The sequence below is a fragment of the Bos mutus genome, chromosome 25 (assembly GCF_027580195.1).
Source record: "Bos mutus isolate GX-2022 chromosome 25, NWIPB_WYAK_1.1, whole genome shotgun sequence".
NCBI lineage: Eukaryota > Metazoa > Chordata > Mammalia > Artiodactyla > Bovidae > Bos > Bos mutus.
In genome coordinates this window covers 690,029-701,079 of record NC_091641.1, presented here as the reverse complement: position 1 = coordinate 701,079, position 11,051 = coordinate 690,029, and positions in this window count along the sequence as shown.

Here is an 11,051-nt window from a genome sequence, read left to right as displayed (position 1 = left end):
GGCTGGGGGAGGTGGGGGCCCTGAGGCAGAGCTTGTGAGTCAGAACCTCTGTCTCCAGCAAGAAAGGTGGTTTTCAGTAAGCCAGAACTTTCTAATCTCAGTTTTCAAATCAGCAAGGAATCCTCCATTGCAGGGGCAGAATGGGGATTTGGCAGAGAAAAGAGCTGCTTCTGCCACTCCTTTTTTAAATTAATTTTTATTGGAATATGTTGATTTACAACGTCATGTTAATTTCTGCTGTACAGCAAAATGAATCAGTTATACGTGTATCCACTCTTAGATTCTATTCCCATGTAGGTCATTACAGAGTATTAAGTAGAGTTCCCTGTGCTATACAGTAGGTTCTTATTAGTTACCTATTTTATATATAGGCTTGTGTATATGTCAGTCCCAATCTCCTGATTCTGAATGTGCATGTTGAGGGTAAATCAGGTCTACTTGCTGAGCCTCAATTCCTCTGTCTCTAAAATGAAGATTGGCATTCCCTACCTCATTGGGTAGTCCTGTGGTTTACTTCCTAAAATTCCCATCACATCAAGGGAGCTCAATGGCAGTATAGTTCCAATTTATCTAGACAAGGAAACTCAGAGAGGTTAAGGCAGCATTCCAAAGGCACACAGCTCACTAAAGGGTGGTGGCAGGAATCCAATTTATTTTCTCAACTCTCCACCGATATTCTTTCTTCGTCCCTGCACTCCGAGAAGAGGAGGCCTTAGTTCTTTTTCTTACCATACCTGAAATTCTACAGTAGGGAAGGCGTCAGGGCTGAGAACATCAGGTCTGCTCCACCCTGCTTTCTCCCAGCCGCGCCCGCCACCCCCCTTGGTTTCTGCTGCAGGGGACAGACCCTCTCCTCCCTCAGTCAGACACTGGGCAAAGCGGCCGCTCTGCACCACACAGCTCAGTATGGATGGGCCTCACCTCTCCGCCACCTCCCCTCTCCCGGCATCTCATCCCCACCGCCTTCCTGAGGCCGGCTCCCTTCCCCTGGACAGCTACAAAGATTCTTTGTAAAGTATTTATTACACGCAGAGGAGTGAGAGCCAGGGCCTGGCTGCACTCAAACCACCGGGGCCCCCAGCCCTGTTTACATAAAGACAGGAGCCAAGACAGGTGACCCTGTTGCCCTGGGGGCAGGAGAGAGGGCGGGCGACTGAAAACTGAACCCAAGTCCAGACCCCAGGCTCGGGCTCCTGGTTTCTGGGCTACATCCCACAGGAGCGGCGCCTCCGCGCCGTTACCCAGGGAGGCCTGTTTACTCGGCTGGGTGAGAGTTGTTTGCACAGGGAGGGAGTCATAGTGCCATCTGGTTGTTCTCTGGCTGAGTGGGGGCGGGGGTCCTTCGCAGGTCAGGCCTCATCTGCGTTCCAGGGCCTCTGAGCAAGCAGTCCCCTGACCACAGTCTTTTGGAGACGCTTGTTGCTGTGGCCAGCACAGCAGGTAGGGATCGAAAGTGGTTGACACACAGTTTGGGAAAAAGAAACTAGAGGCAAAATTAAAGTTTAAAGATGGGACCAGGGGACTCAAGACCTCTTGGGTCAAGAGCCCTGTTCCTCAGAGCCACATCACTTTTATCTAGTGTCTTGGCAAGTAGCAAGGTTCTGTTGTGCTACCATGAAGTCAGCTTCCTGTGTCCCTGGACACCTGTCCCATTTTATTGATTACTTTAAACTATCTGTTGTTTTCTTGTACAAGGGCTATCGCCTAGCTGGAGGTCATAGACTCGCATATGCCTTGGGAAAACATCCTGGTGTGTGCACAAGCAGCGCTCTGAACTTGCGCAGACCTGGCGTTCCAAGGTCCACACTATGTTTTTCCTTAGCTTAGCAGGGCATGACAACCCCAGCTGATCAACCTGATGTACTTTTATCTGGGTTATGCTGTATTGCTATATTTTGCTTTTATTCTTTTCCCATGGTGATTTTCTCATGGCTTAGCCAGAGCAACAGGTGGCTGACTGTTAACCCCTGCATATCCCCCTTTTTGTTTTTGTAGCAGAAGATATGTTGATCTTGCAACTTCTTTCTTCATTAGTTTTTGGAGGGTTTTTTGCATGCATCTGAGGACTATTGTTAGTTTCCTCATTTGTATGAGTTTGGGCTCCCCAATATACTCTGAGATTTTTGTGTATGTCTGGAGATAGTCTTTTTTGGACCTTGGTGAGGCTGTTCAGAACCCAAATGTCTCCAATTCCTGGAGGGACGAGACAAAAAAGAAAAATGTTTTAATTTTACCCACAGGTATAAATCACAAAATTCTTTCAAACCATCAGTGACTTGAGGAGAAGAGTTTTTTAATAGCTGAAAACAAAGATTAGAATCCAGTAATATGTCAGACAAAAAATCAAGAAAATTATAGTCATATTTAGCAGTCTGTTCAATCTCATATAGCCAAGAGGTCCTTGCCTGGTGACAAAGGATATCCATGAAGGTGATAGTCTCCAAGAAGCTCGTGAAATTTTTGCCAGTGTCTGTGCAAACTGTCCAGCAAAGTGGGTGCCCTGATCACTGGAGATTGCAGAAAATGTATTTTAGCCATTTTTTCCCATTGTGAGATATTAACCCTACAGCCAGGAAAGGCTTTATCCTATCAAATAAAAGTGAGGTTTGTCAGGGGGCCAGGAAAAGCCAAGCGGCCGTCTTGGACTTCCCATAGCCCTGACTGGTTTATAGCCATTGTTTATCCATTTCAAACTTTCTGATGAGGGGTTAAATTTATAGAAGCAGAATGAGCTTTGTCTATGTGTGCCATAGTTTCCAAAGATCATTGTGAAATAACACTCATTGATTTTATCAAAGTAACAAAAGATTTTAAAAGCAAGTATGAATCACTTAAAGACAAATTTACATAGTCTGTTATCAAAAGCCATATTTCAAGAAAACTTTGCTTTTTAACAGGAAGAGAAAATCAAATTCCAGATTGGTACCAGCTTATATTCATTGTGAAACAATAGTTATTCACTTAGTCAAAGTAACAATAAAAGATTTCAAAGGCAGTTTAATGTCTTAAGAAATTTGTATCATGCACAAAACTCTCGTCCACTTGCCACAAACCTTTTTTATACTTCTGTGTTCATCACTCTATTTGCCCATTCAGAGAACAGCCACCTGTAAGTTCAGATGTATTTCCCTTTTCTTTAATAGAATGTAATTCCATTCCTTATACCTTTTTATTAAAAACACACGTCCTACTTTCTTTCAGCAACCATGAACTGTACGTCATATCATCATTTTGTAGACTGGTAAATATAACTCACCCAAAGCTATGTCATTTGCAAAAGTATCTTCACAAAGTCAATAAATAAACATTTATACCAGGTATCAATTCAATAGTGAATATTTCCCAGTTCACAGAAGCCTGAAATTCGTTTTAGTTTAATTTTTGGAATTTAAAATTGTTTGATTCGTAAGCACTTACTTCTCTTTAGGCCAATTAAATAGAGCTCATTGACCAATTAGCCTTTAGCAGTTTTGTCCAAGAACGAAGACACACAGTGAGACACACATAAATAGAGATCTCATCCTTTTCTGTTGGATATTTAAAATGTCTCATTTTTTTTGTTTGATATTTGAAATGTCTCTTTGCCCCTTCTTTTTTTCTTGGTTTGAGTTCTACCAATTTGTTTATGGCTGGAGTCCCAGATAGAGTGGGTTGTGTATCCCAAGGATATGATAAGAGTTAACTTTAGGTTTTTTCCCAGGTCTGTTTTTGCTTCTCAGGCAGAATTGGAGCTCCAAAAAAGTATTTTAACAAGCCAACTTTTTTTTAATTGCACATGCAAGAAGAACCGGTTTTTCAACTTCAAAAAAGATTTTATTTTAACCAGTTTTTTTCCAAAGTCTAAAGAATATCATGGCCATTCAGTGTCAAAAATGTCATCTCTCTTTTTTGTACTCATAGTTTCATAGCTAAACTTTAAACCAGAGAGTGTTCTAGTTGGCTCTGATGACAGGGGTAAACTGATAAGGTGTTGTCCCAGCAAGGATTGCCTCTCTGGGGAGGTGAGGTCTTCTCTTAAAGTAAAGAAAGCCTGTCCTTTAACCTCTATTTTCTCCCAGGCTCTTATTCAGTATTGCCTCACCTGTTCTATAGCCTTATCTTCCATAAGCACTTGATCTTGAGTTCTCCCCCAATTTCCACTGCCTATCAGTTGATCTAAAGAGATGGGGATCTGTCTGGCTTGGTCTCGAGCCACCATAATCAAATGGGAACCCTCAGCTAGTCCCTGCACTATTTCCAAGGTAAAAGGAGAATTTACTTCATATTTTTGAACAGCTTTCTTAAGTTCCATTAGTATTTTGGAGGAATCTGTTTGTACACAGCCTCATACACCCCATTAGGATTATTAGGATCTTTCCAGGAGCTATTCGTTCCTGTACTGTCATTGGAAATGTCATGGTCATAGCTTCCAAGTCACCCTCCTGTTGAGCCCACCAAACACTTTTCTGGAGGGGTAACAGAACTGTTGTCTGTGGCAAGGAAGGAAAAGCTTGAGTCACTCGAGAAGGAGGAAGAGGAGGTAAAGGAAATTCGTCCTCCCCAAAGGTGCAGTTTCGCTCTTGGCGATTTTTTTTGGGCTCCAAAATCACTGCAGATGGTGACTGCAGCCATGAAATTAAAAGACGCTTGCTCCTTGGAAGAAAAGTTATGACCAACCTAGACAGCATATTGAAAAGCAGAGACATTACTTAGCCAACAAAGGTCTGTCTAGTCAAAGCTATGGTTTTTCCAGTGGTCATGTATGGATGTGAGAGTTGGACTATAAAGAAAGCTGAGTGCCAAAGAATTGATGCTTTTGAACTGTGGTGTTGGAGAAGACTCTTGAGAGTCCCTTGGACTGCAAGGAGATCCAACCAGTCCATTCTGAAGGAGATCAGTCCTGAATATTCATTGAAGGACTGATGCTGAAGCTCCAATACTTTGGCCACCTGATGTGAATAACTGACTCATTGGAAAAGACCCTGATGCTGGGAAAGATTGAAGGCAGGAGGAGAAGGGGACGACAGAGGATGAGATGGTTGGGTGGCACCACTGACTTAATGGACATGAGTTTGAATAAACTCTGGAAATTGGTGATGGACAGGGAGGCCTGGCGTGCTGCAGCCCATGGGGTCACAAAGAGTCAGACACGACTGAGTGACTGAACTGAACTGAAGCAAAGGTGCAGTTTCGCTCTCGGTGATCCTTCACTTTCGAGCCCCACATTGGGCGCCACTTGCTACAGCCAGCACAGCAGGTAGGGATCGAAAGTGGTCGACACACAGTTTGGGAAAAACAAAAAGGGACAGAATTAAATTTTAAAGATGGGCCCATGGGACTCAAGACCTCTTGGGTCAAGAGCCCTGTTCCTTGGAGCCACGTCGCTTTTATTTAGCGTGCTGGCAAGCAGAAAGGATCTGTTGTGCTTCCATGAAGTCAGCCTCCTGTGTCCCTGGTCACGTCTCCCATTTTATTGATTACTTTAAACTACCTTTGTTATTTGCTTGTACAAGGGCTATCGCCTAGCTGGAGGTCGTAGACCCGCATATGCCTTGGGAAAACATCTTGGTGTGTGCACAAGCAGTGTTCTGAATTTGCGCTGACCCAGCGTTCCAAGGTCCACACTGTTTTTCCTTAGCTTAGCAGGGCATGACAACCCCAACTGATCGACCCGATGTACTTTTATTTGGGTTTTGCTGTATTGCGGTATTTTGCTTTTATTCTTTTCCCATGGTGATTTTCTCATGGCTTAGTCGGAGCAACAGATGGCTGACTGTTAACCCCTGCAGCCTGTCATTCCTTTGAGAGCGAATATGGCGAATTTGGGGAAAATTCTCAAAACAGTGCTAACTTTTCCCCCTGTAATTCATACCCACACCAAATAAATCATCTTGGACTTTTCAAGGTGGGAAGAAATGCAGTTTTCAGCACTCAAGGAATGGTGATGTTTAGCACCATAAGGTACTTTGCAGTTGGCAAAGTATTGTCATTTCCCCATTTCACATGACCTTCAAGACAGCACAGAGGTGGGAAGCTGTGATCAACGTCATCCTGTTTTACAGATGAGGAGCTGACAAGTAGAGTCAAGTTACTGCCACGAAATCACACATGCAACAAGAGGCAGCAGCCCAGTGACTGCAGATGATACTCCTTTTCTACTCTGTCTCTGCCTCCCACTTGGCTGATAAACAGGGTGTGCAGAGAGCTTGTTCCTATATGTAACGGCCTTCCAGGTGGCTCTGGGGAGAGCTGCAGGGCACTGTGTCCAGACCCTGGAGTCTGTCCATGGGTACCACCAGTGGGGTGTTCCCTGGGCACCAGATGGAGCTTTATGTGGACCAGTCATATGAAGCCACATGTAACATACACAGTCTTGTTCAGTTCGGTTCAGTTGCTCAGTCATGTCCGACTCTTTGACCCCATGAACTGCAGCACGCCAGGCCTCCCTGTCCATCACCAATTCCCAGAGTTTATTCAAACTCATGTCCATTGAGTTGGTGATGTCATCCAACCATCTCATCCTCTGCTGTCCCCTTCTCCTCCTGCCTTCAATCATTCCCAGCATCAGGGTCTTTTCCAATGAGTCAGTTATTCACATCAGGTGGCCAAAGTATTGGAGTTTCAGCTTCAACATCAGTCCTTCAATGAATATTCAGGACTGATTTCCTTTAGGATGGACTGGTTGGATCTTCTTGCTCTCAAGGGACTCTCAAGAGTCTTCTCCAACACCACAGTTCAAAAGCATCAATTCTTTGGCAGTCAGCTTTCTTTATAGTCCAACTCTCACATCCATACATGACCACTGGAAAAATCATAGCCTTGACTAGACGGACCTTTGTTGGCAAAGTAATGTCTCTGCTTTTTAATATGCTGAATATTAATTAATAGGTTATAATTAATATTATTAATAAATTGGTCATAACTTTTCTCCCAAGGAGAAAGTGTCTTTTAATTTCATGGCTGCAGTCACCATCTGCAGTGATTTTGGAGCCCAAGAAAATAAAGTCTCTCACTGTTTCCATTGTTTCCCTGTCTATTTGCCATGAAGTGATGGGACTGGATGCCATGATCTTAGTTTTCTGAATGTTGAGTTTTAAGCCAACCTTTTCACTCTCCTCTTTCACTTTCAAGAGACTCTTCAGTTCTTCTTCGCTTTCTGCCATAAGGGTGGTATCATCTGCATATCTGAGATTATTGATATTTCTCCCGGCAATCTTGATTCCAGCCTGTGCTTCATCCAGCCCAGCATTTCATATGACATACTTGGCATACAAATTAAATAAGCAGGGTGACAATATACAGCCTTGACGTACTCCTTTCCCGATTTGGAACCAGTCTGTTGTTCCATGTCCAATTCTAACTGTTGCTTCTTGACCTGCACACAGATTTCTCAGGAGGCGAGTCAGATGGTCTGGTATTCTCATCTCTTGAAGAGGTTTCCACAGTTTGTTGTAATCCACACAAAGGCTTTGGCATAGTCAATAAATACAAAGTCAAGTGGGCCTTAGGAAGCATCACTACGAACAAAGCTAGTAGAGGTGATGGAATTCCAGTCAAGCTATTTCAAATCCTAAAAGATGATGCTGTGAAAGTGCTGCACTCAATATGCCAGCAAATTTGGAAAACTCAGCAGTGGCCACAGGACTGGAAAAGGTCAGTTTTCATTCCAATCTCAAAGAAAGGCAATGCCAAAGGATGTTCAAACTACTGCACAATTGCACTCATCTCACATGCTAGCAAAGTAATGCTCAAAATTCTCCAAGCCAGGCTTCAATAGTACGTGAACCGTGAATTTCCAGATGTTCAAACTGGATTTAGAGAAGGCTGAGGAACCAGAGATCAAATTGCTGACATCCGTTGAATCATTGAAAAAGCAAGAGAGTATCAGAAAAACATCTGTTTCTGTTTTATTGACTGTGCCAAAGCCTTTGCCTGTGTGGATCACACACTCTTGTACCACCAGCGAAATGGTGGTGAGGGAACATGTTATGGGATCGCTGAAGTTTCCTCCAAGTTCATTTGCCCCTGCTTCCTCTCTGCCTTATCTCCCTGCATTAAAACTGTGGGTTTCCACCTGAAGCCGTGACCTGAGTTCCAAGAATGGTCCCAGCTCCTTCTTCCTGTTCTTTATCTTCCCTTTTTAACCCCAAACACCAAACCCACCCAATAGGCATCACTCCCAGCTGCCTCCCCTTTCTCTCTCCACCTCTGTCCCTTCAGTCCAGCTGCCCTGCTCCATCCAAATTGCTTTGACCTGTGAAGTCGATTGGAACTTCTCAGCTCTGTTCCCGCCCCTGTTAGCCCAGGCCCAGCACCTGACTCTGCACCTGACCAGCCTCATCTCCTGGTCTTTCCCCTCCCTGTCAAATCCTGTCTCCCCTTCTCCTCACCAATCCATCCTTCAGTGACTACTTTTCTGCCAACTGATGTGCAACTCTGTCTTTACAGCTTGCCAAGTACAGTTGCCTTTGTGCATGTACAAACATTCTTACCAAGTCTCATTTAGAAGTTAGTTTTTCCTCCCTGCTGGATCTCTCCTCATCTCCTGCCTAAACTACTACTGGTTTGGGGTGGTGTTGGGGGCGGGGGGCAGATGTGGGAGTTTTGCTTGTAGGTTTTGAGTTTTTTTGTTCGTTTGTCTTTGCCTTCAGTACGCCTGAGTTCTGCCTGCCTTTAAAAAAAAAAATTGGCCACACTGTGTGGCATGCAGTATCTTAGTTCCCCAATCAGGGATCGAACCCTGGTCCCCTGCAGTGGAAGTGTGGAGTCTTAACCACTGGATTGCCAGGGAAGTCCCCTGCCATTGTTCCTTTAACCAACCTACATTAAGATCTTTCCCTACCTTCCTGACAAGTTGCTCTTTATAAACTTTCAAGTATTCTTCCTAACATGAAGACCTCACTTCCTTTCCTCCAAAAATTCTAATTAACCCTCTCCAATCTCTTCTTTCTCAACATTCAGAGCCTGTCAACAATCGTAGAATATGACTCCTGGGAGGACTTCCCTGGTGGTCCAGTGGTTAAGAATCCACCTGCCAATGCAGGGAACATGGGTTCAGTCTCTGGCTGGGGAAGATCCCACATGCCTCAGAGCAACTAAGCCCATGCACCCCAACTGCTGAGCCTGTGCTCTAGAGCCTGAGAGCCACAACCAGTGAGCACCACGCCATAACATAATGAAGCCCGCACCTAGAGCTGGTGCATCGCAGCAAAGAGTAGCCCCTGCTTGCTACAACTAGAGAAGGCCCATATTGTAGCCATGATGGCCCAGCACAGCCCCAAATAAGTAACTAAAGAAAGAAGTAAAAATAAATATTAAAAAAAGTGACTCCTGGAACCAGCAGCTCTAAGAATCAGGTGGCCATGAATGACCGTTCTCCCCATGACCAGTCACCCCGTGCCACCTGGGTGTGTTTACACATCCACACTTTGTCTCCTTACCCTGCAAGCTCCTTGTGGCAGTTAAGAGATCCTTTTCCTTTGTAAACTACACAGATGTTTAGAGGAAGCTCTGGATTCATTTGGCTGCTTTCCAGTTTCTAGCCCAACTCAGACATGTCCTGTATCCTGTGTCCTATTACCTGTAGGTTTGGAGTTACATCAAAGGCAATTTGCAGGGGGTGGGGGAGGAGGCACTGTGTAAAAATTGAGAAACTTCAACTGAATATCCCATTTCTCTTTTCTCCTTGGAAGAATTAGCCTCTCTGGAAATTCTGAGTCCACACCCGGCTTGGCAGCAATAGCCTGAAGGGTGAATGCTTCCCTTGGCCAGAATGTGTGCTCAACAGATGGGCAACTCCCCACAGTCTCACTTCGAGCTCAGGTAACAGTTACATTTACCCCAGCCATTGGCTAGCCTGGCCCCTGTGGGCACTTGGGGGTAGGGTGGCTGGACATGCATAAAGAGAAATCGGTGTTCAATAGAATAAAAGTGTGGGACTTAGAGACAACAAGAAGAGAAGCTGCATGCATCACAGCTGACTGTGGAGCAGGCTTAGACAACCCCTTTTTCTTTTTTTTCCTAAGTAATTTTTTATTTGAGTATAGTTGTTAGTTTCTGCTGTATAGCAAAATGAATCAGTTATACATATACATACATCCATTCTTTTTTAGGTTCTATTCCATAGGTCATAACAGAGTATTGAGTAGAGTTCCCTGTGCCTGACAGAGACAATCCTTTTTTCTACTACCAGAGAGTTACCTTGGAAAGAGGCACCCCACAGAACCCTTAATTCTGTCCTGGGAAACCCGCAATCAGGCAGAGAAGTGTATTTATGCAGCTCTGAATATACGCATCACTTCACTTTGTATTTTGGTGACTCGTTCATTGGTCTAATGTCCCCACCAGATTGTAAACTTCTAGACTACCAGTGCAATGTCACTATCATATCCTCCAAAACAAGCATAATCCCTGATACATAATATATCATGATCAATGGCTATGAATAAATAAGTTCTGCCGTAATGCTGATGTAACTCAATAAATTAAGCAAGGTCAATGGAAGGACACTGGTCACCCTTCGGGTGTAAGTAACTTTGCTACAGCACAAAGATAAGAATTAAGCCTCTTTGGGGAGGAAATACGGTTATACATTTATTTTTTATTGAAGTATATAGTTGATATGCAATATAAGTTACAGATCTATAGTGATTCACAGTTTTTAAAGGTTCTACTCCATTTATAGTTATGAGATATTGGCTATATTCCCTGGGTTGTGCAATATAACCTTGTAGCTTATTTTATACATAATCGTTTGTACCTTTTATTCCCCACCACTGTATTCCCTCTCTCCTTCTCTCTCCCCACTGTAATGATTAGTTTTGTTCTCTGTATCTGTGAGTTTTTTTCTTTCATGTTACTTCACCAGTTTGTTGTATTTTTTAGATTCCACATATAAATGTTGTATTTTTTAAATTCCACATACAAATATCATACAGTATTTGTATTTCTCTGTCCCATTTATTTTACCTAGCATAATACTCTCCAAGTCCATTCATGTGGTTGCAGATGGCAAAATTCCATTCTTTTTTATGGCTGAGTAGTTTCCCATTTTGTATATCTACAAACACACA